Source organism: Hesperophylax consimilis, chromosome 15, assembly GCF_061612785.1.
Source record: "Hesperophylax consimilis isolate HC1 chromosome 15, BYU_Hcon_1.0, whole genome shotgun sequence".
NCBI lineage: Eukaryota > Metazoa > Arthropoda > Insecta > Trichoptera > Limnephilidae > Hesperophylax > Hesperophylax consimilis.
In genome coordinates this window covers 17,263,946-17,286,387 of record NC_142850.1, presented here as the reverse complement: position 1 = coordinate 17,286,387, position 22,442 = coordinate 17,263,946, and the positions used below count along the sequence as shown (strand labels likewise).

The window sequence follows — 22,442 nt, the reverse complement described above, 5'->3', positions numbered from 1 at the left end:
ATGTTTGTCTTGTCTTTAATCTAATTTTGTCTTTCCCGAAATCAGTTTTGTAAATTCACTGGGAATTTTATTTTATTTTGTAATGTACTCGTATTATCTAGCAATAAAATAAATTTTTTTTTTATTTGACACAATGTTGCATTCGAAAACGACTGTTTATATATTATATAGTTGTCACCTGTGATTGGTAAAAAATTGTTTCTCTATCTGCACAGACAGAGTTAGCCACAGCAACGCGTGGTGGGATACATCTAGTTATTAATAAAATGTTAAGTACATTACATTCTTATTTACTAATTTAATTACACATTAGTAAAGAAATCGGGTCTAACTGGGGAGCCAGTATATTTACTTATAATTATAAATAATAAAGGTTTATGTAAAAAATAGTAGGTAGGTATATACAGTAACTTAAATTTAATATTGTGTAAAATATTATAAATATTGAACATTAAAAAATATCAATATTTTCCGTATTTGGTGAACAGATCTGAAGAACCCGCCCTTCATTTAATTTATGAAAGTGGTTTTCTGCGTTTAGTTTTGGTGTAGCTTTCAATTACCGGATACCAAGAACTACTGAGCTTAGCTCAATCGTCTCAATTAATATTTACGGGATTTTTATGAATTTCTATTGCCTCCGTAATTAGGCGTGCTCTTATGTGTTGGGTCTCGCGAGGACTTCAGGAACAAATCCATAGTAATGTCCGGTTTCAATTAAATGCCCAGCAATTGCCGATTGAACTCGACTCCAATTTAATTTTAATTTTGAAATTTGCCCTTTTAAATAAAATTAAAATTTAACTTCACCTTTCATTTCTCCATAACTTTAAATGATGGCCAAGAACACCCTTGAAGGGTGAATGCCAGAAATATTGATAAAAAAATTGCCGATTTGTCAGGATGGCCGAGTTTACAGTCTCTGAAGTGTTATCATATCTTATTATTAACATAATTCTAATTAGAAACCGCTCAGTACATTGTGCGGGCAGCTTGTGGACCAAACCAATGAATTAAAGAAAAAATAATTTAAAAACCGTATTAAAATTTATTAATGGTACGTATCGAGTCATGTATGGCTTGTTCTTTTATAATTTCCATACTAGCAAGAAAAATAACAACGTAAAATTTAAATACCAAATTTTTTTCTTTACCTTCCTCACTCCCTTCAGACTCAAGACGTAACTTATTTTGGGATGCCATTGTGCTTCGTTCAAGGTTATTTTAAAGATTTAAATAAAGTTAACATTAAACATCCATCTTCAACGATTAAGTACCTACCTACCTTTATGTACAATCTATACATGCATGCGGAAGTTATTCACGACTATCCAAATCTGACTCGGAAACACATAGGCCTTGGAAATTAAGACGATTAATAAAAGTCACTTTTAATGGGTTGAGATCAATTACAACGGTTTTAGAGCACCTCGTGCCTCGAACACAGTGCTGTAGCGAGAAAATTCCTTGCCCCGTGGGCCGTGGCCAACTTGTAAAGCGGGATCGATTTTTTTCGTATTGTATTAATTTCAAATGTTTATGTAATTCAAACGCAGCCAATCTCAATCATTGCCTTGCAAAATAAAACCGCCGGCGCATTAGACAAAATTTATCATAGGCAGTAGAATTTTTTTATGGTTTACGTATCAATTGATCATTTTATTTACGTAGAAAATTCAATTTCAAAGGATAAGAAATTATTATAAGCAATAATTAGTCTCTTGAAATATTCATACAAATTGAAAATAACTCCCGAGTAAAAATAAATGCCGCCGACGGGAATAAAACCCGCGCCTTCTGATGTCCGGTCAGATGCTCTGAGGGAAACTGAGCTACGTCAGTTTATTTCCAACAAGCCAAATAATTCAATATGTACTAGTACTTCAATCAAAAATTACTTTATATTTTATTAAACCTTAAAACATTGTCTTTAAAACATTAATTAGTTAATCATTAAAAAAAAATTAAAAAATCATTTTTAATTTGAATTCGTTTTTTAAAGATAGTTAAGTTAGCCTGTTAAATTTTGCTTTATTAATGTTAAAAGTATATAAAAATCCGAAGTGATTCTATTTAACAACAAGATATTTCTCCCGTCGTAGACAAAACAGTTTTTTACAGAATTTTCGAACCATCCACGAGCCGAACCATCAGTCTAAAGGTATGTCAGATTGGTGAAAAATGTGCACATCCCTTCTGACCCATAAATGGTTTATTCCGAGCATACGCAAGAGTAAGTCAGTAGGGGCCATTGGTAGAGGCCCTTGTTACACCCCCCCTAAGTCTATTTGATGTGTAACAGTATCTGCTACATTCACAATTTCTCAGACAGAGAACTGAAATTTAATTTAAAAGTTTTCGAAATACATTATAAATCATCTCACAAATCATACTTTTTATTTTAAAAAAAAATTTCTTGCTGCAGAGCAATCCCCACGAGTTATAAAACTCACTTTAAGACGAGAGGAAATTAAATTAAATCTACAAGAAAAACATGAAATAGAACAATACACAGAAAAATATAAATATAACGGTCGCAACTAGGAATCGAACCCAGGATCTTTTGTCTTACCAGGACAGGCATCTTGAACCACTCCACCTTTGTGACTTATTTATTAAACGTCCCATTTGTCTATTTGTCTATTTCATATTTCAAATTCAGATTGAAAAATATCATCTTGTAAATATTTTTTCCCATGTTTTTGGCAGCTACTTTTTTAACTGTTATCTTGTATATTCCGCTATATCATATTTTTCTTTTTTTCTGTGTCTATTTCATGCTCGTTTAGATTTATTAGTATTATCTTCCTTTTCGATGATATATTTCATTGATGGGTCTAACCTTCAAAATAAGTTAAAAGAAAAAGTTGTTTCAAAAATATACTGCACTACGTCGTGTAACATTTTGAATCGAGCCGCTATCAATAACACACCTTACGTAGATGGCGATAAGGCTTAAATTCCCGCTTCACACCATCCACCTGTTTTGATTTATGCAAGAAAAAAAACATGGCCAAAAAGTGCCTTTTATTTTATTTTATGGATTTTCAGACACAAATATTTAATTTTTTTTCGATCATTTTATAAATAACTTAATTTGCCTTATTATACAATAAAACCATAACCGAAAATGGTTTTATAAGTAGGAGATTTTGAACTTTAAAGCAGTTTTCATAGGTCTTATACATTATTTTTTTCTGGGCTTATAAAAAGACTTATCTAATAAATACTCGATTATTTCAAAGGCCAAGATATATTTTACTCGCAGTATTTAATTAAAGCATCTGAAACAATTCTAGACGATCGAATTTTCAAACCAAAAACACATGATTTTAAATTACTACGTAGTGCATCGCCTTAATATGAAATAGGGGATGAGAGAAAACAAGACAAAACAAAACACCATGAGAAAATTAAATTTTTTATTTTTAAATGTACTTAAATCATTTTTTCCGTTTTATACAGGGTTAAATCTTCCCCACAGGAAAAACTAAACCCTTCCACACACTTTTCCACAAATGATCATCTAGTCCAGAGGTCGGCAAACTTATTTGCCGAAGAGCCAAATATGTACATTACAACGATTTAAAAAAAAATAAGAGCCAATTATAAAAGCATTATAATAATCAGTTAAGTATTTTAATATTAAGTATTACACTATTACGTAATTATGATTATTACCTATTCATATATTAAGTTGAGATATAATTATTTTATTTCAAACAAATAAACAGGCAAAATGAGAAATTTCTTACAATCAAACTGATTGATCAGTTTTGTAAGATTTAAGTAACGTAAAATATTGTACAAAGAAAAATTTAAAAAACATTTTAAAAATAATATATATTAAACCATGACAATGACAATCATAATAAGTACTTAATGCGAACCATGCCCTTGCATCTCCTTCGAAAGTTTGAGTAAGTCAGGTTTGTATGTTTTTGTTCTAATTTTAGGCACGATTCCAGGTTGTCATCAATAAGACGACTTCTCAGTTTACTCTTGATAAAGTTCATGCTTGAAAAGATTGTTCGCATGAATATGTAGAACCGAAATGGGATAGTACAGAAAAAGCAAGGTTTTTCAGCTGGTCATAAGAGTTGCGAATACTATTCCAAGCGTTGAATATGATCATGTCTTCCTTCTCTAGGTCTTTCAAGGTAGACCACTTGCGTTGTGAAATAAGCTCACATTTTTTCTTCTCCAGTATTAATAAATCAACACAAAGACGTTCAAATTTAGAGCTCCATATTTAGTAGTGCTTGTCAATGAAAGAATTATTTTCTTGGCGATGCTTCAGCAGACTCGGAAAGTGAAACAATGTTTCCCTTGCAAAATCTTCATCAAAGAGGGATAATTTGTTTTCAAATGAAACGACTTCTTCTAACATCGAAAAAATTGTATTTCCTTTCCCTTGTAGTTTATGATTAAGTTTATTTAGATGAGACGTAACGTCTACCATGAAATAAAAGTTTTGAATCCACTTATCGTCTGTTAGTTCTGGATAGTTAACACCCTTCTCAAGGAGAAATGCTTTGATTTCTATAAACAACAATTTGAAACGCTTTAAAACGTTCCCTCTTGATAACCAACGTACCTTGTTATGAATCAGAAGATCACCGTACTCACTCTCAATTTCAACTAAAAATTCTTTGAATTGGCTATGATTAAGAGCTTTAGCTAAAATGGAGTTAACAATCGTAATCACCAATAACTTTACAAATTTCTTTTGGAAATGTCTGCACACAAAGCGCTTCTTGATGAATGATGCAATGGTAAGCAAGTATCTCGTGATTATTTTTTTCTTTCAAAAGAGCAACAAACCCCTTTCTGTGGCCGGTCGTACTTTTGGCCCCGTCTGTTGAAATCGACACAATTTTTTCGAGAGAAATTTGATGTTTATCCATGCATCCAATTACAGCGTTTGCGATATCCTCTCCACGCGTCTGACCTTTGAGTGGCAATAATCCTAAAAGTTCTTCCTTAGGACCTGAATGACAAATAAATCTTACAAAAATCGAAACTTGCGCTGTATCATTTATGTCACAAGACTCGTCAACTACTATTGATAAAGCCTAAACCAATTTTAGATCTTCGATTTGCTGGATGGTTATATTCGAAGACATTTTAAGTGTTCTATCTTTCACTGTTTTGGCAGACAACGGAACTCTTTATTTTTTTTTTTAATTTCTGCCTTGTTCTTAAAATCCTGAAATAGTTCTTCGGATGCCTTTACAAAACAACTTTTAATGTATTCGCCGTCTGTGTACGGTTTCCCTCTCTTAGAAATCTCTCGACTAACAACAAAACTTGCCATATTAACATTACTGAAAGATTGCATCCAGTTGTTGAATACAAAAGTTAATGTCTCTTGAGTCTTCTGGAGTTCCTCAACTGCTTTCTTCCTTGCATTACCGACAGGATATTTATTGCTAAATGAAGTGTGTTTATTTTTAAATGTCTCTCCAAATTTCACTTCTTGTTATGCGCCAATTTTTCCTTACAAATAAGACATGTCGGAAGGCCATCTAAGTTTTGAATAAACGCGAAAGTCTCGGTCCACTCAACTCTAAATTCACGGTTTTCATCTTCCGTTTTTCTTTGCTTCATTTTGGTAGCCATGTGAAATAGGGGACCTATAAAAAAATCCCAAAAATATTTTTTTCCGTCACCAATACTAAATAACTATCATATTATTATATATTTTTTTTCCGACACCAACACTAAATAAATAACATTATAATATAAATGATTATCATATAAAAATATCAAATAAATATTAAATTAATGATGTAAATACCTGTAGAATGTGCAGCTGGATGGAAAAAAACCCTTGTAACACGTGCGCGACAAACGTGACTGGCGAGGTGACTGGCATGTGACTGGTATCCAACGAAAACCAGACTTATTGAAACGCGAGAAGAGTCTCCCTCGCACCGCGCACCCCACAGGCGTCACCCGCCGATACCATCGGCGCGTCTTGCGCGCCTTTCCGTGAACTTTTGCGCGGGAGCCGCACTTAAGAGGCTAAAGAGCCGCATGCGGCTTCGGAGCCGCACTTTGCCGACCTCTGATCTAGTCCATCAATATTATGCAAGTGCATTATAAAAGCATAATAACTACAAAACAATACAAGAACAACATCAAATGGGAAAATAATTCACCGACTCCAGATATTTTCATATCGGAGGGTTCGGCTCGGTAGAACTTCTAACTGGAGCTATAAATCCTACTGATCCCTCAATATAAATATTTAAAAATCTTTCATAATCCTACATGTATTTAAAATGACTGATTTTTGCATTTTTATAAATAAATTCTTTGACAGATCTAATACGCCTAAATTTTAAATGAGAGAGCTAGGTATAATGCCAGTAGCCGAAATAACAAATGGTAATATTTTTGTGGTCTAAGAATGCCAAATTCTTTTAATCTCATTTCCTAAATCTGTGTATTTTCTTATTTTTTCAGAAACAGATTTTTGAATATAACGCGAATTCGGAATAACGACATCAATGATAAAATATATATAATAATATTATTTATTTATATTTATCTGGAAGCGAGTTATATTGGTTGTTGTAGCCTTGTTATAGAGGAAGCCTTGTTATAGAGGAATGCGGATCTTATTTTTATCTATTACTCTTTTGACTTTTGACATGACTCGATCGGATATAACTAATTGATAATTCTATGTCTTTCTGTTCTTCCCATCCTATTTTATCATATATTTCTTCAATGTTAATTAATTCTTCTAAAACTTATTTCTACATCCTTCTACTTTACACGTCTAAGCCACCTTTATTAGGTAGGCTTGATCACATTACGCTTACATCATTCCATCATTGCCTAGCATTCTTTTCAAATCTTCTATTTCGTAGCACAATTTTTTACCACACATACGCCTCAAGGAAGTCATTTTTCTGATAAAGACCAAAAAAATAATATTTTATTTTTGGAATAACTAAATGAGTAAAACCTCAAATTGTAATATCTAATTATTGAAGCCAATGTTAGCGATTCTTAAACGAAAATTTGAAACGAAAAAATCTGAAAAATATACGTTCACATCTAGGATTCGAACTTGCCTTGACGGGGCACCGCTCTACCAACTGAGCTAATGGGACCCTATCTCTTTCGGTCATATTTAACTGTATCATACTTCGAATAAGAACTACTAACATTATCTTCATTTTCTCACCGCACATTTTTATTGGCTGCTATTATACATGATCGCAAGATCAACTCGAACTAAATGCAAACTAGACAGTGTCTTAGATAAATATATCTTCATTTAATTTTAATGTGCGACATCTATTGACTTTTTCTGCAAGTCTAGGATGAATATTTTATTTTTTTAATAACTTAATGAGTAAAACCTCAAATTGTAAAATTTGAGTATTGAAGACAATATTAGCAATTCCTAACCGTTTAGGATGTTTTTTTTATTTTTTATTTTTTTTATTTTTTTATTCTAGATAAAAGAAAATTACATTTTTCACTTATTTAACTAGAATATTTTAATAATAATAGGAGATAGGATATATGGTCCAATTAGCTCAAAGGTCCTGGATTCGAGTCCTAGATGTGACCTTATCTTTTTCTGATTTTTCCGTTTCCAATTTTCGCTTAGGAATCACTAATATTGTTTTCAATAATTAAAAATAATATTTGCTTTTCTTGAATGCTTGATAAATATTATACTTACATAATATTTATGCCAATATATTCGGGCAGGAAAAAAAATCGCCATTATATTAATGAACACGAGCGAATTCATTATGCATGGTGTTTTGTGTATGGCCTATTCGTGGCGTGGAATTTCAAGAGCGCCCCACACTGGTCAGCGCGCAGTGCTCAGTGCACGGTGCCCAGTGCCCGGAGCGAACGGTTTTTTTTCTCTGCGTTTCCTTTGAGACTTACTTCACAACTCCACCACGACCGGTACTGCGCGCACGCAGTGAGCCCCCAGACCGGGTTCACGGCTCTGGTTACCTAAATTTTGAACGAATAAATTCATAAATTTACCAACCGTAACGATGCTTTCTGATAATTAGTTTAACATTTTTTGCACATGCCTACACGGAGAAAAATGATTATAGCTAATTTATTAAAAATCTTTTCAAATTATTGGTAATCCGATTAATAAACCTCACCCCTGCTAAGTCACCAAACTTGGGGGTGGCCAATGACAGAGGTGTTGGTTATCCAATAAATGGTTCCCGGCGCGGCGGTACCATTACCCGTCTCCCAAATTGCCTGTTCTCCGGTTTTTATAATAAATCAACAATACCTACTCATTTTTCTCCACGTAGAAGAAGTCAGAGCCGCCCAACGAAGAAGTGGCACGATCGAGTTAACCAAATACCTGAGTCGGGCTATGTTAATATGAATGCATATATGAATGTGAATAAAGCAAGGAGTGTCTGCCAAGACTGAGTTGTTTGGCAGTTCGTCTTCTTAGTTTAAAAAATATATATGTTGACAAATTAGATCTATTGTTTTTATAAATATGATTTGGAAATGTGAGCCTCACTAGGTGCTTTACCCGTGCTGATGCTGACTTAGTTAGATATCAAGAACCGAATGAACATTACGGCTGATATTTTATAAAATACCATATAATGTTTGGTGATCGCGCTTTCGGAGTATCTGGGCCGAAGGCTTGGAATAAACTCCATCCGGAACTAAGATCCATAACAAGTCCAACAGAATTCAGGTCTAAACTAAAAACTTACGTTTTTAAGCTGTGATACCCTCAAATTAATTTTACCATGCCTAAGAAAAAGTCCAGTTATATTCAATTTTTCAATTATGTCCTCAATCCAGTATCTAAATTTCGCTAATAAACAATTAGATAATGTTAATTACGTGTTAATCTCAAGTGACCTACCAGGTAAGTATTGTACTGTATATTATCTTAATAAATAGTTAGTAATAACATCACAAAAACGGCGTTATGTATATTATCTTAATAAATAGTTAGTAATAACAGCACAAAAACGGCGTTATCCAAGTCATCCAATTATTATTATTATTATTATTTGGAAAAGTGAGCCTCACTAGGTGCTTTACCCGTGCTGATGCTGAGTTAGTTAGATATCAAGAACCGAATGAACATTACGGCTGATATTTTATAAAATATCATTTGGAAAAGTGAGCATCACTACGTGCTTTACCCGTGCTGAGGTTGAGTTAGTTAATATTACAACTGATATTTTATTTTGCTAATAATTAAGATGATTTTAGTGGGCATGCCCATTTAGCCCGCTATAAGCGCGCTACTTTTTCATGGCTTGGCCTATTTCAACATATCGCTCGCCATACATTTCCATTGGTAGTGTATGGCGAGCGATATGCTTAAATAGGCTAAGCCATGATGCATATAGCGTAACGTGTCGCCTACCTTATGGGCAAGCGAACTGAAATAACTAGGAGCTTTCATAAATGTCCGACTACGGTCAGGTTTTCTGCTTGCTCAATCGTTGATATTTTGTTATCTGTATTTTCTCTCTCTAAAGCACAGGTATTTCACTCTGCAGGTGCTCGTTCTATCTTTTTTTCTGTTATGGTCAGACATAATAATACCTATGATGTAAACAGTTTTAGAGACATAAAACATCAATCTTTCTCTTTGAATTTAATAAAATGATTATCAAATGGCACCTGACAGATTTTTTAACTAGCATGATAAATATATTGTCAACATCCGAGGGGTAAATGGTAAATCCAATTTTCTATGGTGATAAGTTATATATCACCGATAAATTATATTTCGATCACAACACAAGCAACATTTTTTGCTTACTGTGGTGGTAGTAGGAGATTTTAAAATATTGTTAGGTTATTGGAACCGTGGAATTTCTTTTGAATTAAAAAAAATTAAACACCATTTTTTTTACTTCGTGTCTCATGGAATCTGGATGGTTATTTTGTTGAAAATTACGAAAAGATTGAAAAATTTCAGTTTGAATGGGAAAACTGCGCTTCGCAAACTGGGTTTTTCGAAAAACACGACAGCAAGTTAGGGTGCCTAGGGCTACAGTACGGCTGCACGAACATGCACTCTACTTTACGGTAAAAGGTAGGTACTTAGTATAAATAAAATAAATCTGTCTGAATCTTTATGAAGATCCCATACAGTAGTATAAATCTTTCTACTTGGTTGCGTTTTATAAAAATATCGTTGTTTGACGGCGGTCGGCCAGTAATCTTTTCAGAAATATTTTGGACAGTCTTTGAAATCAAAGATGAAAACCGAAAAAAAGTAAGCTGAAAGAAAGCTTTAAAAAAATCCAGATTACTTTAATGTTTTCAGGAATATCTACGTAGAGATTGCACTACATCATTGTGCAATTATAATAAACTATTGATATTATTTTAATTTTTACTTCCATATTAATATTATTGTTAAAAAAATACTGTTTGCAAATGAAGTGCGGCCATCTTGGTTTGAAGAAGTGTGCAGAAGGCGGTCAACGGCAGCCCGGGCTCGCCTGCAATGGCGCCTCTCTTGTACAGTCAAGCCGCGGAATCCGCTTCGGCAACACAGCTCGGCGCGCCGCACCGCCGCCATTTTGTGTCTTGCCCTACCGTCGGTATCACATCGCTGTTTGTCAACTACCTGCTGTTCCAAAACACCACAAAGACACGGCAAAATTCTTTCGCAAAACTAAATTTTATCATACAAAACGGTTGTGTTCTCGTTGATCCGTGATCTGTTTCTCAGGAAATCAGGGTTCGTTGTTGAAATGTCACGGGAAGAAATTTCTCCGCCAATATTGGGAACTCTTATTGGAATGTGACTGCTGGTCGACGTTGTGTCTGTGTTTGTACGTGTTTGTAGTGTGTGTCTGTCTCTCCGGATGGAGAAGATAGCTGAGAAAACGTCAAGAAAGAGAGAGTCGGAGAGTGTCGAGTGATAAAAACTGGTGCCCCGTCGGATATTTCTGTAACTGTGTGCGTGAATATGTCTGTCATACTTTGCCGCAATAAGTAATACGTACTTGTATTCCCTCGATTATGAAGACGGGCTTCATCAGGCAATACCTCCAGGCAGACTGCATAGTCTCTGACAAGTTGCAGGCTTATCAGAGGCTCTGATTAGCAAACATGGATTATTTACACACAGCTTACATCAGGTCTAAACCGTTAACCGTGGAATTTAACCAACGAAATAGTTGGTGATTAGCATCGGTGTGCATTCTACAAAAAAAACATCCAAAAAGATAACCTGACTGACGCAACGTTATCTCAAATTGATGTAGAGGTCATTGAACACCACCTTGAAACAGTTTTCAGAAAAGTCACCTAAAAAAGCTTCCCACTAGATACATAACTCTTGACAATAATACAATACAACTTACCAGTGTTGCAATATAAAAAATCAATTAATTGCTCATATATAAAAATCAATAATAACTTGAAATTGTGTTTTGTTTTTTTTTAAATAAAAGTGTTGTGCGAGCTTCCAAGGCGCTGAAGAATAGCAAGTCGTATAAAAGAATAATTGTGGCAGAGTTGGTCGGTTGTAGGTAACTCTAGGGTAGTCATTTGTTGGGATTGCGACAGTGGCAGTGCAGTGTATGGAACGTTGGTCCGTGAAGCCCCTTCAGAGACCCTTAGGAATGCGGTCTACTTGACTCAGCCCGGCAACTAAGGTAGGAAGATATTTCATACATTTGAGCTGCGGAATTTCTCCATGTTCCTCATCCCCCTTTATGCTTATGGGCTCCGCGGCTTGGAGTACTCTGTAATTGATCATTATTCTTTATTACAAGTTTTTAAAGAAAGCCTTTATGATATTAATTATTGTGATGATTGCCTTTGTTTTATTGCGGAACTGTGCATGAAGAATTCAGTGCAATTACATGCATTCAATCCTTTACTTGCATCTTTGATTTCTGCATAAATGTGAATATGCTAGTGGTCGTAAAAATTAAATACTTTGATTCGGTATGCAGAAACCATCCAACTCGTAAATTTTGTAAGCTGGAAAAATCGTATTTAAATGTTTGCAGAATTTAAAACAAAATACATCGCTGTGTTGAAAGATAGAAGTAAAATTCTTTTACGGGATACATATACCAATGACATCAGAAAGTATATAAAATATAGTAAGAGGTAGAAAGTATAGTAAGAGGTACAAGTACATGCAAAACTTATTAGTTGGTTAAATTAGTATTGATATTATGGCCTTCTTGTATCTACATTCCACTCTTCTACATTCCTTTTCTTCTATTTCCTAATCTACCACATCATCCGAACCGTGTGGATTTTTTTTCTGCAATATTTTACTTACAAAAATATTTTTTAAGTGAAAAATGCTAAACGCTATCATCCCACATTCCTAAGTTCCTAAGTTAGAGCTTTTGATTTGGGTTTCTTCAGTAAATGAAAATATCGATATTGGTAAAGGTAGAATTCACCAAAAAGTCAATTTTTACAAATTGAGGGTTGGATGGTTTCAGCTTAACACGGTCCAATTTGAAGTCCCGTTCTTCCTTTGCCGATTGACCCACGATATTAAATAGAACTTTTATTTTATTTTTTATTAATACAGATATAAGTGGGTACAATGGTGTTATATATAAGTTTTGTAAATATATTTATAATCGCAATCTTACCAAAGAAGAAACTGGTTCTTTTACATTGTATTTACATTCAATAATATTTTTTAGGGATGGTTTTAAAAGTTGATTTCAGGCAACATTTATAAAGTTGGAATAATTCGTCTTTCAAATATTTAGGTCCTGAATCATTTTTCTCCTCAACGCGAGTGATGTTGTTATATTAACTATCGATTAGGTTTGATTATTAAGTAGGTACTAACGTATAGTAACCATAAATCGAGCATTCGCACCAAAAATGATGTCACTTGGTTTTACAACCTACCACGGTAAATACTAGTATATTTTAGCAGGTGTTAATAATTCTTACAAACTTTGTCTAAACTACCAAATGTAAGGTACCTGAGGAAAATCTTTGCTCATAAATGGCTATTTTAAATATTTTATATACCAATCTACTAATACGTAAGGTCATAATAGTATATACTATGACTAAAACAGGTACTCAACTCTACTAGGTCAGTAAAGACCCTATAAAATATAATCAAAAACTAAAATTAAAAATTACGTTAGTTCCACACAGAAGACCCCGAGGAAAACAAATTTCCTCAGGGCCTATGTCATCATGAAGAGAAGAAGGAGTGAACATGGATCTTGAAGAGTCATGTTGTAGGAAGTAGGAAGCACTTGTCAAACTTTATTTTAACCTTTAAAACAGTAATTAATACACTTCAAAAAGGAAACAATTTCAAAACATGTTTGTGAAAATCTATTAACCCCTTGGAATGTTTTTGAAGATATTTTTCACGGACAACAAGCTGCCGTAGAGTATTTTTTGGAGATATACATCCCAGCTCATAGCCTGACACTGTCTCATAAAATGTATGCTATCTCGTTTTGTAGTATGGTGATAAATATGATTTAAACAGTGTTAGAAAGAGAAAATATCGCGCTGTTAGTTTGCATTAAAAAATTACCAAATACGTTGCCAAAAAATTGACTTAATTCTATAAAACAACTTTAGCATTTGAAAAATATTTTTCAAGGTTTGCAAATTTTTAAATAAATATTTTTATACTAAACGAAATAAGTGAAGTGACAACAACTTTTATAATACCTTTGTCTCAAAAAACAAATTGTTTTTTTTTTTAGTTTAATATAAATTAGTAATTAGATTTTACACGATAAAAACCATCGGTAAGCGATGCTTCATCTAAATAATTATAAGCAATAATTAGTCGTCCGAAATACTAATACACATTGAAAATATCTCCCGAGTAAAAATAAATGCCGCCAACGGGAATATTTTCAATTTGTATTAGTATTTCGGATGACTAATTATTGCTTATAAATATTTGTTATCCTTTATGCTATGCATAAAACTTTGTCTTATAAACGTTAGTTTATCATTAAAAAAATAATGATGCTTCATCTGCTTACAGTAAGTACATTGCAAGATGTCAGAGGCTTCAGGAGTTAACAAAATTCCTAGTTCTAGTCTGATATAGCTTCAAATGAAAATATGTAGGTGTCCAATAACTATATTAATGAAGGTAATTTAATTTGTATCCTCACCATATTATTGTAGATACAAATCAAATTACCATTCTAGGTATATGGTTAGGATACAAATAAAATTATCACCCTAGGGAGATGGTTAGGATACAAATAAAATTACCACGTTAGGTAGATGGTTAGGATACAAATAAAATAACCACTCTAGGTATATTTTTACTATTTTCCTACAATGATAAATTATTGTACGATAATAATATGAGCTTTGTTCGAGACACAAGGAATCGCTTACTCACCTACTCGGCTAAAGATAATAGAGTAGAATATCCAGCATTCCATTCCCCAGTGCTCGACTCCCACGTCGAGTACATCATCTTCATACTAATGTAACGTATTACCTTGTGACATCCTGCAATCCTGTCAATTAGTCGTGTACTATGACTGCCAAGTCATGAATTAATACTTTTTTCTAGAATTTTTCTCTTCATTGTTCTTTTTAGTTGGACAACGTATTATTATTATTAACTAGCGCAGACCGGTGAAAAATCACGGATAGTCAGAATTTTTGACACATCAGTTCGAATTTTGAAAGTGACAATTTGTGTCGCTATTCTGCGACTGCACTGTACTAATTGGTGTCGCTGGAATAAGCCCTACGCAACACACCCGAAGGACCCCTCCCAGAACTGTATTCATTGCAATGTTATATGGGACAATTTATTTTAATGCATCCGCTAAACTTGATTGACAGTATTCCTCTATGTTTAATTCTGGGTTTGTGGAAAGGAAAATTGCAGGATTTGAGTTTTCCGATGCAACAAGTCTAACAAGAATAATAGTTTTCCTCTAAAATATTATACATATTTAAATGAGTACTTTATCGCGTGTTAATTCATTTTTTATTCTTCACCTTTGTATTTGATACTTTGAAAAATGATGAATTATTTAAATTTTCTGAAACAACCCGTCCCTAATATTCTTAGATTGGGTATCACCTTGTTTAATTAATTTAATGTTGGTTCTGTGGAGGAAGGAAGAGCGTGAAGGATTTATAGAGCTAATTTTAAACACTATTGTTGTCAGTAATTGCATTTTGTTTGTGAGATAGTCCATAGATATGTACTTTATTTGACAGTGAAGGCATACATTTATTGTCTAGCATTCCTTCTACAAAAAGTCACCGACCGCCACTGTCTCCTACCTAATAAATTGACATTCTGTTGTTTTGTATTTTAATAAGTGTGACTCTAAATAAATAGTTGACTAAATAAGTCATGGTTGAAAAGAATAAGATATTTGCATAATATCCTGTCCAGTGTTTGCCGGAGTTACATCCCACAAATCATCCAGTACACGGTGATCAGAAACCACGGTAGTTTTTTGTGGACATTCTGCTATTTTACTAAGAATACCTACATTGTTGGCGGATCGATTGTGTGATCTACCCAGGGCGTTAGTGCAAAATAAACGCTTTTATGACTTCGACGAAAGAGTTACAGAGGAAGTTTTAAGCGTGAAATAATGGAAAATAGAAACTTCTACATTTTTCTCATAATTTTTTATTTAACCGAAAACATCTAATGGAACCAACAAAAATCCTATTATTTGACTAATCTATTTTTTTGCAAGTTCACAAAATATTGAAAAAAAATCTATCTTCATTCGTGGATGAGGTAACTGTAAACTGTAAAATATAATTGAATATTGTATTTTTTATATGAATCCATTCATATTACTGAACTATTTTTAAAGTTTTTATTTGACACCTAAAAACCAACCAACCAACCTTGGGTTGTTTGACAGAATTTGAACAATATACTAAGTTTGTTGATCGGAGTATCTGGGCCGAAGGCTTGGAATAACCTCCCTCCAGAACTAAGATCCATAACAAGTCCAACAGAATTCAGGTCTAAATTAAAAACTTACCTTTTTCAGCTGTCTTACCCTTAAATTAAATATACCATTCCTGAGAGAAAGTCCAGTTATATCCAATTATGTCCTAAATCCTGTGTCTAAATTTCGCTAATAAACAATTAGTTAATGTTAATTAAGTGTTAATCTCAAGTGACCTACCAGGTAAGTATTGTACTGTATATTATCTCCATATATAGTTAGTAATAACATAGTAGAAATGTATTATATACTTGTACAGCGCCCTTGAGGTGATTTTGCAAAAAAACGGCGCTATAAAAATTATTATTATAATTCACCAAATTTCTAGGCTATCCTCCACTAAATATTGCTATTATTTTTAACAAATGAAATGTTAAACTACTCATAATAATTCAATAAAATTTACTTGCGCTTGCTGGAAATTAAACCCGCGACCTCCGAATTTTTAGTCGAGAGCCTTACCTTCATCAGCATTCTTCCAAGATTTAAAAAATAAAAGTGAGCTTCGCAAAAAAAAAACTGATGACCATAAACAAATGAACTCGAATATAGCATAAATAGTTTCTATGTAAATTCAGTTATGCGGTTTCATTGCTTACACTTAAATAATCCACGCTTTGTAGTTACAAGCTTTTGTGGTTAGAGATCGTTCCTCACGAAGCCACGTTTCCTATAAGAAGTGACGGAACACCGCTTTAATACCATCTATTCATTGTTTGCCCGGCCTTTGATCAATCTCATCGCGGATACTTGTGGCCACAATTCTACGCCTATGTAATAAGTAGGTATTCTAAAATACAAGTTTTTACTCTTTTCTATAAACACTGAACACTGCCGTGAGCTCGGTCGCTTAACCAATACATTACAATTATCCATGAAAGAAAGCTCATCGTATTACGTCTGAAAAGATGCTTTTAGATGTGTTTGTAGAAGGAATCATTTCTATATATCGACAGATCAATCATGCATTTACAGTTCAAGTTTTCTTGCTTTAACCTTTGAGAAGTTGGGAAGGTATACAATAAGTTCTAAGGTTATAAGAAATCAAAATGAATATGCTTAAATTGTCGGACCGAAGGGTTTTCACTGATTCTGTTTTTCTATACAAAATTGTAAATGATTCATTTGATAGGCCGGAATTGCTTTCATTGATAAGCTTTCGGCTTCCTTTCGGCAATATAGGAGTCGGAATTTATTCCCCATTGCCCAGAATAATAATAATTACTTTTAATAATGGCAGTTCAGTTATATAATAAAAACTCATTCAATCATTTTTAGTATTCTTATATAAGATACCCTAAAGAGGGCGTTAATAATTAAATAAATATTTTATATTATTGTAGAAAGCAATCACTTTATGGTTTGACATATTTAATAAAAAAAAACAATCATTTTGTTTAAAATCACGATTTTCGATTAATTTATCGACCGACCGGTTTCGTTTAGCTCAAACATTATCAGGGTGCAAATTAATACTGAGTATTAATTTGCATTTTTTTATTTTATTAAATAAATATTTTTCTGTAGAAATTACATTCAATGGCACCATTCCTCTTATCATGTTATGCTGTAATAGAACATCTGTTCTGTCATGTGGTATCTACAACAAATCGTGGTTTAATGGATACCATAGGAAATCATAGCTGGATTATGCATTAAACACGTGGTTAGAGGATCAAGGGTAGAAGAAAATTTATTTGAAGGATGGTAACAAGAACATGAACATACGAATAGTTTGGATCAACATACTTTAAAACATAACCATGCTTACATTAATGTCATAGGTTAAAAACGTTTTTTTTTCTAACTTTCAAACATATGGGCATTCTTAGTATAATAGTTTCTCTGCATTTTAAAATCGAAAGGTGTTTGGTTTAAAATAACTGTTTAATTAGTAAAATATATTAGATAACATCTAAAACTCTATAGAAATAACCTATGAAGAGTTTTCGGCTATTTTTTAACAGGATTTATATGATTACTAAAGCATTTTTTTAACCAATATATTTTTACTAATTTAAACCCTTTCATATTCACGCTAAATTATGGCGGCTTGTAGATTCACAGAAATGTAATTTGTTCGGTTCTCCATCGTGTTCCATTAAAAAAAACTTATTGCAGCGCATTATAATGATATTTATTAATTTCAATAAAATTTTATTAGCTGCCGATCAAGGTTTCCGTGTATTATAGCCATTTTAAAAATACATAAAAACCAATGGTTTACATAAACCAAATTGTCGTTTTTCGATTATAATTCGATACCGATTCGATAAGACTGTCACTAGAGTGGCCCTCCCAATGCAAAATTTTCAATATGATATATTTAAAATATCAGCCGATGAAAAGATATGCTGCTTTATGTTTTTTAGTTCAAGTAAAACTAGATACTGTGGTTAGTTTTTAAAATTACCGGTAAGTGCTGACGTGTTTTCTAAGGCTTCCAATACCGGGATTTTTTTTCAGAACCGGGATTATGTGCATTTTTCAATCAATCTTAATTTTTCGATATTCTGAAATGAACGACATGCTGCCAGTAAAAAAATATTCCCATTGTTGAGACAAGGTCGTCAAACCAATAAAAAACCCGTAATCCCGGTATCAATTTAAGCCCAGCACCGGTATTATGGTGCCGCCGGGATTTAAAACTCTAGTGCTTTCTGTTTTCGATAGTAGAAGAAAGAAGTCCATTTTCGCAGTCAAGAGGCTGAACAGCTCTTTCCGATTTCGAAAGACTGTTTGACAATTTCTTTGTCTATTGTTGTAACCACGATAGCAATTGACACGCGATTGATTGACACATAGTCATAGTTCGGCTAATGGACCTTCGTCTTTTGTATCTCTTGCGTCTAATTAAAAAACAAAACCAACAAACTTACAAAATAAAATATGCACGTTTAATATAGACCGGAAAACTGTAAAGCGCATTGCAATTGATAGGAATTTAATGGAGGACTGAATTCAGAAGACCCTAGTAAAACGGTTGTCAAAAGAACCTAGGTTAGCAGTCCACGACGATATTCTGTTACGAACCCTAGTATATGGCATAGACTGAATATCTACGGTAGAAATTAATTCCTTGCCCCGAGGCTTAATTTTTACATGGCGTTTATAAGTCACGTGGTATGTGTAGTTTCTATCTTCTTTGGTATACAGAATTTTAACATTTATGGTATGCAGTCATCTGTGGTGTCACAAAGGCCAATATCTGTTTTCTATATCGCTGATGAAATCATGTGTAGTACTTAATTAATTCAAATGTCTTAGAAAATTGAAAATATTTAATCACTTTTATTGTTTCGTTTACCAATGTATTCTTACAGAAAATAGTTTTATTATGCTAAGAAGTTCAACCACCATCGGGTTGGTAAAATCGTGGAGCTCGCTGGAATAGTCAAAGTTTGTGAATATCGTATGCACAAATGTACAAAATGATTATTTTTTAATTAATTCCTACGAATTCGTAACTATAATACATTTTTTTCATGCTTTTAATGTTAGTTATTTATAATAAAAACAGTGTTTTACCATTAAAATATTTCAAAAAAAAACTGTTAGAAAAAAAAAAAAAAAACGTTTTTCACCTGTCAAATCTTAGTAAATTTCCGAGATATTGATTTAGAGTCACCTATATTTTAGTAATGTGGTTATCAGAATCAATTAAAAAAAGAAAAAAAATATTTTTTACGCCTGCTTTGGCAAATTCGATTGTAGGTCAGTCCAATACGCCGGACCGTGCGCCGAATATTTTTGTACCTCTTCTTTACTTACGTCGTTAAGACTTCCAGAGTATTTTCTAAGGAAAATTCGACAACGTCCAATACACCAGGGCAGCCTTATTTTTGTAGAAACCTTCTTCAATCAACGTCGTTAAGGTTCCGTCTTTATTTTAGACTATTAAGGGGACGCTCGGACGTCATTCATCTAAATTAAAAATAGCAATTATTGGTTATGTCTGTCCATTTTTTCGTTCATCCTCGGCAGCAACCTTCCGTTGAATCTCATTATGGAACGGTCAAAGGAACCGGGAAATTGTCGAAATTGAAATTGATGGCACTTTTTCAGGTAAAACTAACAGAACTCCGCTTCTTCTGCCTTGACAGTAGCAACCATTAAAACTAAATTATTTCCAAGAAGACCAAAGATAAGAGAATTACGTTACACAAATTATTTCTTCTTGGAGGAATTCATTATTAGCGTCAAAAACTTTTCGAAACGTCTAAACATAAAATTTATCAAGGTTCAACCATTCTCAAGCCCCCGCATACTCAATTTCTACCGATTTATAACAAGTTTATCGTTAGCTCTTTAAGTTAAAAAAAATATTTATATTTTAAGATATTAACTATACATTTGTTATGCCAAAACGTTGATTATATGAAATTCCCTTGATAGAAAAAAAATCGCACAATAAGCTATGAAAATGATTAAATACACGTTTTGTTTTGTTTTTAATATGTTATAGGGATGAAACAATTCTCAGTGTACCTTTAAATGCAACTAAAGCTTTGTCGAGAGATTTTGCTCTATTTAAAAAGAGTATGCTTTTATTAAATATTTTCACCATTTTCGCTTAATTATTATCGTTTTTTTTAATATTAGCGAGCTCCCTCTAACATTCGTATATACACCCTTTCAAACCATCTTTGAACGCTTACTACGGGGCTTGAAGCATTTTTAGCATCAGATGCATTTTAATCTAGTTTTGACGGCCTCAGTGGTCTCGAGGGGCGAGACTCTCGACTAGCAAACTGGCGGTCGCGGGTTTGAATCCCGGCGTGCTCAAGCAAATTTTATTTGATTAATCCGTCTTATTTCTCAAATTAATCATTAAAGTAATAAATAGTATAATTACGGCACGTTGCAAAGTGCAAGATACTCTCAGTATCGCCCCGGTGTAAGCCCAACATTCAGAATTAAAACTTTGTTTGAAATGTCTTTGACCGTGTTTGGTGACTATATCTGAATCGCCAGGTACTTCCCCACCTTCCTCTTACTCATCTCCTTCCCCTTCCTACTACCTTTACCTTCACAACATATCCCAATTGGGGATGCCATAGTCTCACTGGCTTCAGACGATTGGAAGCAGTTAAAACTCTGATGCGGTTTCACATAAAAATAAAATACTTTTTTTATTGCTTGGTTTTTTTGTTGAACGAATGAAAATTATAAAACGAATTGAATTGGACATTTCAAAGCTCCACGGCTCATGGTGAAAGTACCATTGGGACCTAACAAGACTTTGATTTCGAAATGCAAGAGATTTAAGGCTGTACAATGTTAGTGGGTCCAAAACTCGTAGTTTTACACACTTTCTTTATAGTTATTTTATGATAACTAAATTTTTTTTTTGTGAGTTCCAAAGAAAATCCTCTACTAGTATTCATCAAACAAGGTCAAATCACAAAGACATAAAAAAATATTCCATATCATAAAAACACATTTGGACAAAGTAATTATATTTATTTTGCTACGAAACTTCACAACATCCTTCCCCGTGATATAAAGCGAATAGAAAATTTGAATGATTACAAATCATTAATGAAAAAATTCTCCAAAACATTAAAAACGACATAGAAAACTAATAAAATATGTAGAAGTGAATATCTTTAGTTCGCCTCAACACGGATCACCCTAATGAGGACTAATAGTCCAAGCGATGACCGTAAAAATCCCATCCCATAGGCCACATGAACCAAATTAGTACTCGGCTTTAACCCCAAATAAGATTAGTTAAAAAAAACGCATTCATCCAGATTTCGGCCCGGGAGGAGTCCTGGAAAGTGATGAATTCCGGTGTCATTTTTGGGATGAAAATATCCGACGTGCCACATTACCAAAACTAACGGCAAAAGTTGATTGCAAATTTGTTATGAAAAAAAAAATCGTTCGGCCAACTTTTGTGTGGAGAGAAATATCTTTCTTCTAGCGAAATTTTTAAATTACCCGCGTAAGGAGCATCAGCTTGGTGAGCGGTGAGTGCCGGAAGAGGGCTGCGGCCGCCCTTGTCAGCAATAATTAGAGCCACTCGGGCCACTGCGCAGGAAAAGTACCTAACAAATGACATTATAGGTAACTTCCAGAGGCAGCAAAATATCTCATCGGCCACAAGAATGAAACCGATGTCAGAATTTAGATAAAAATTCCCTGTTTACGAATATATCGTTCGGCCTAAATTATATTAAGGAGAACTTTGTGGTCTACGCGGGTAATTTAAAAATGTCGCTAGAAGAAAGGTATTTTTGCTCGAATAATCACGTAGACTACAAGGTTCTCCTCGGCCGAATTTCGGCCGAACGACATATTCGTAAACAGGGAATTTTTATCTAAATTCTGACATCGATTTCATTCTTGTGGCCGATGAGATATTTTGCCGCATCTGGAGGATACCTACAATGTCATTTGTTAGGTACTTCTCCCCACACAAAAGTTGGCCGAACGATTTTTTTTTCATAACAAATTTGC

The 22,442-nt window shown here is 33.5% G+C and overlaps 1 protein-coding gene across 1 annotated transcript in view; it reads left to right on the top strand.

The window, feature by feature from the left end:
- The first annotated feature begins 10,537 nt into the window (after nucleotides 1–10,537).
- The window catches only part of Fbxl7 (F-box and leucine-rich repeat protein 7), a 204,213-nt gene continuing 192,308 nt past the window's right edge, over nucleotides 10,538–22,442 (top strand). The window contains exon 1 of the mRNA XM_089640003.1: nucleotides 10,538–11,660. The gene's annotated coding sequence lies outside the window, so the exon portion shown is untranslated. The remainder of the gene's footprint in view (nucleotides 11,661–22,442) is intronic.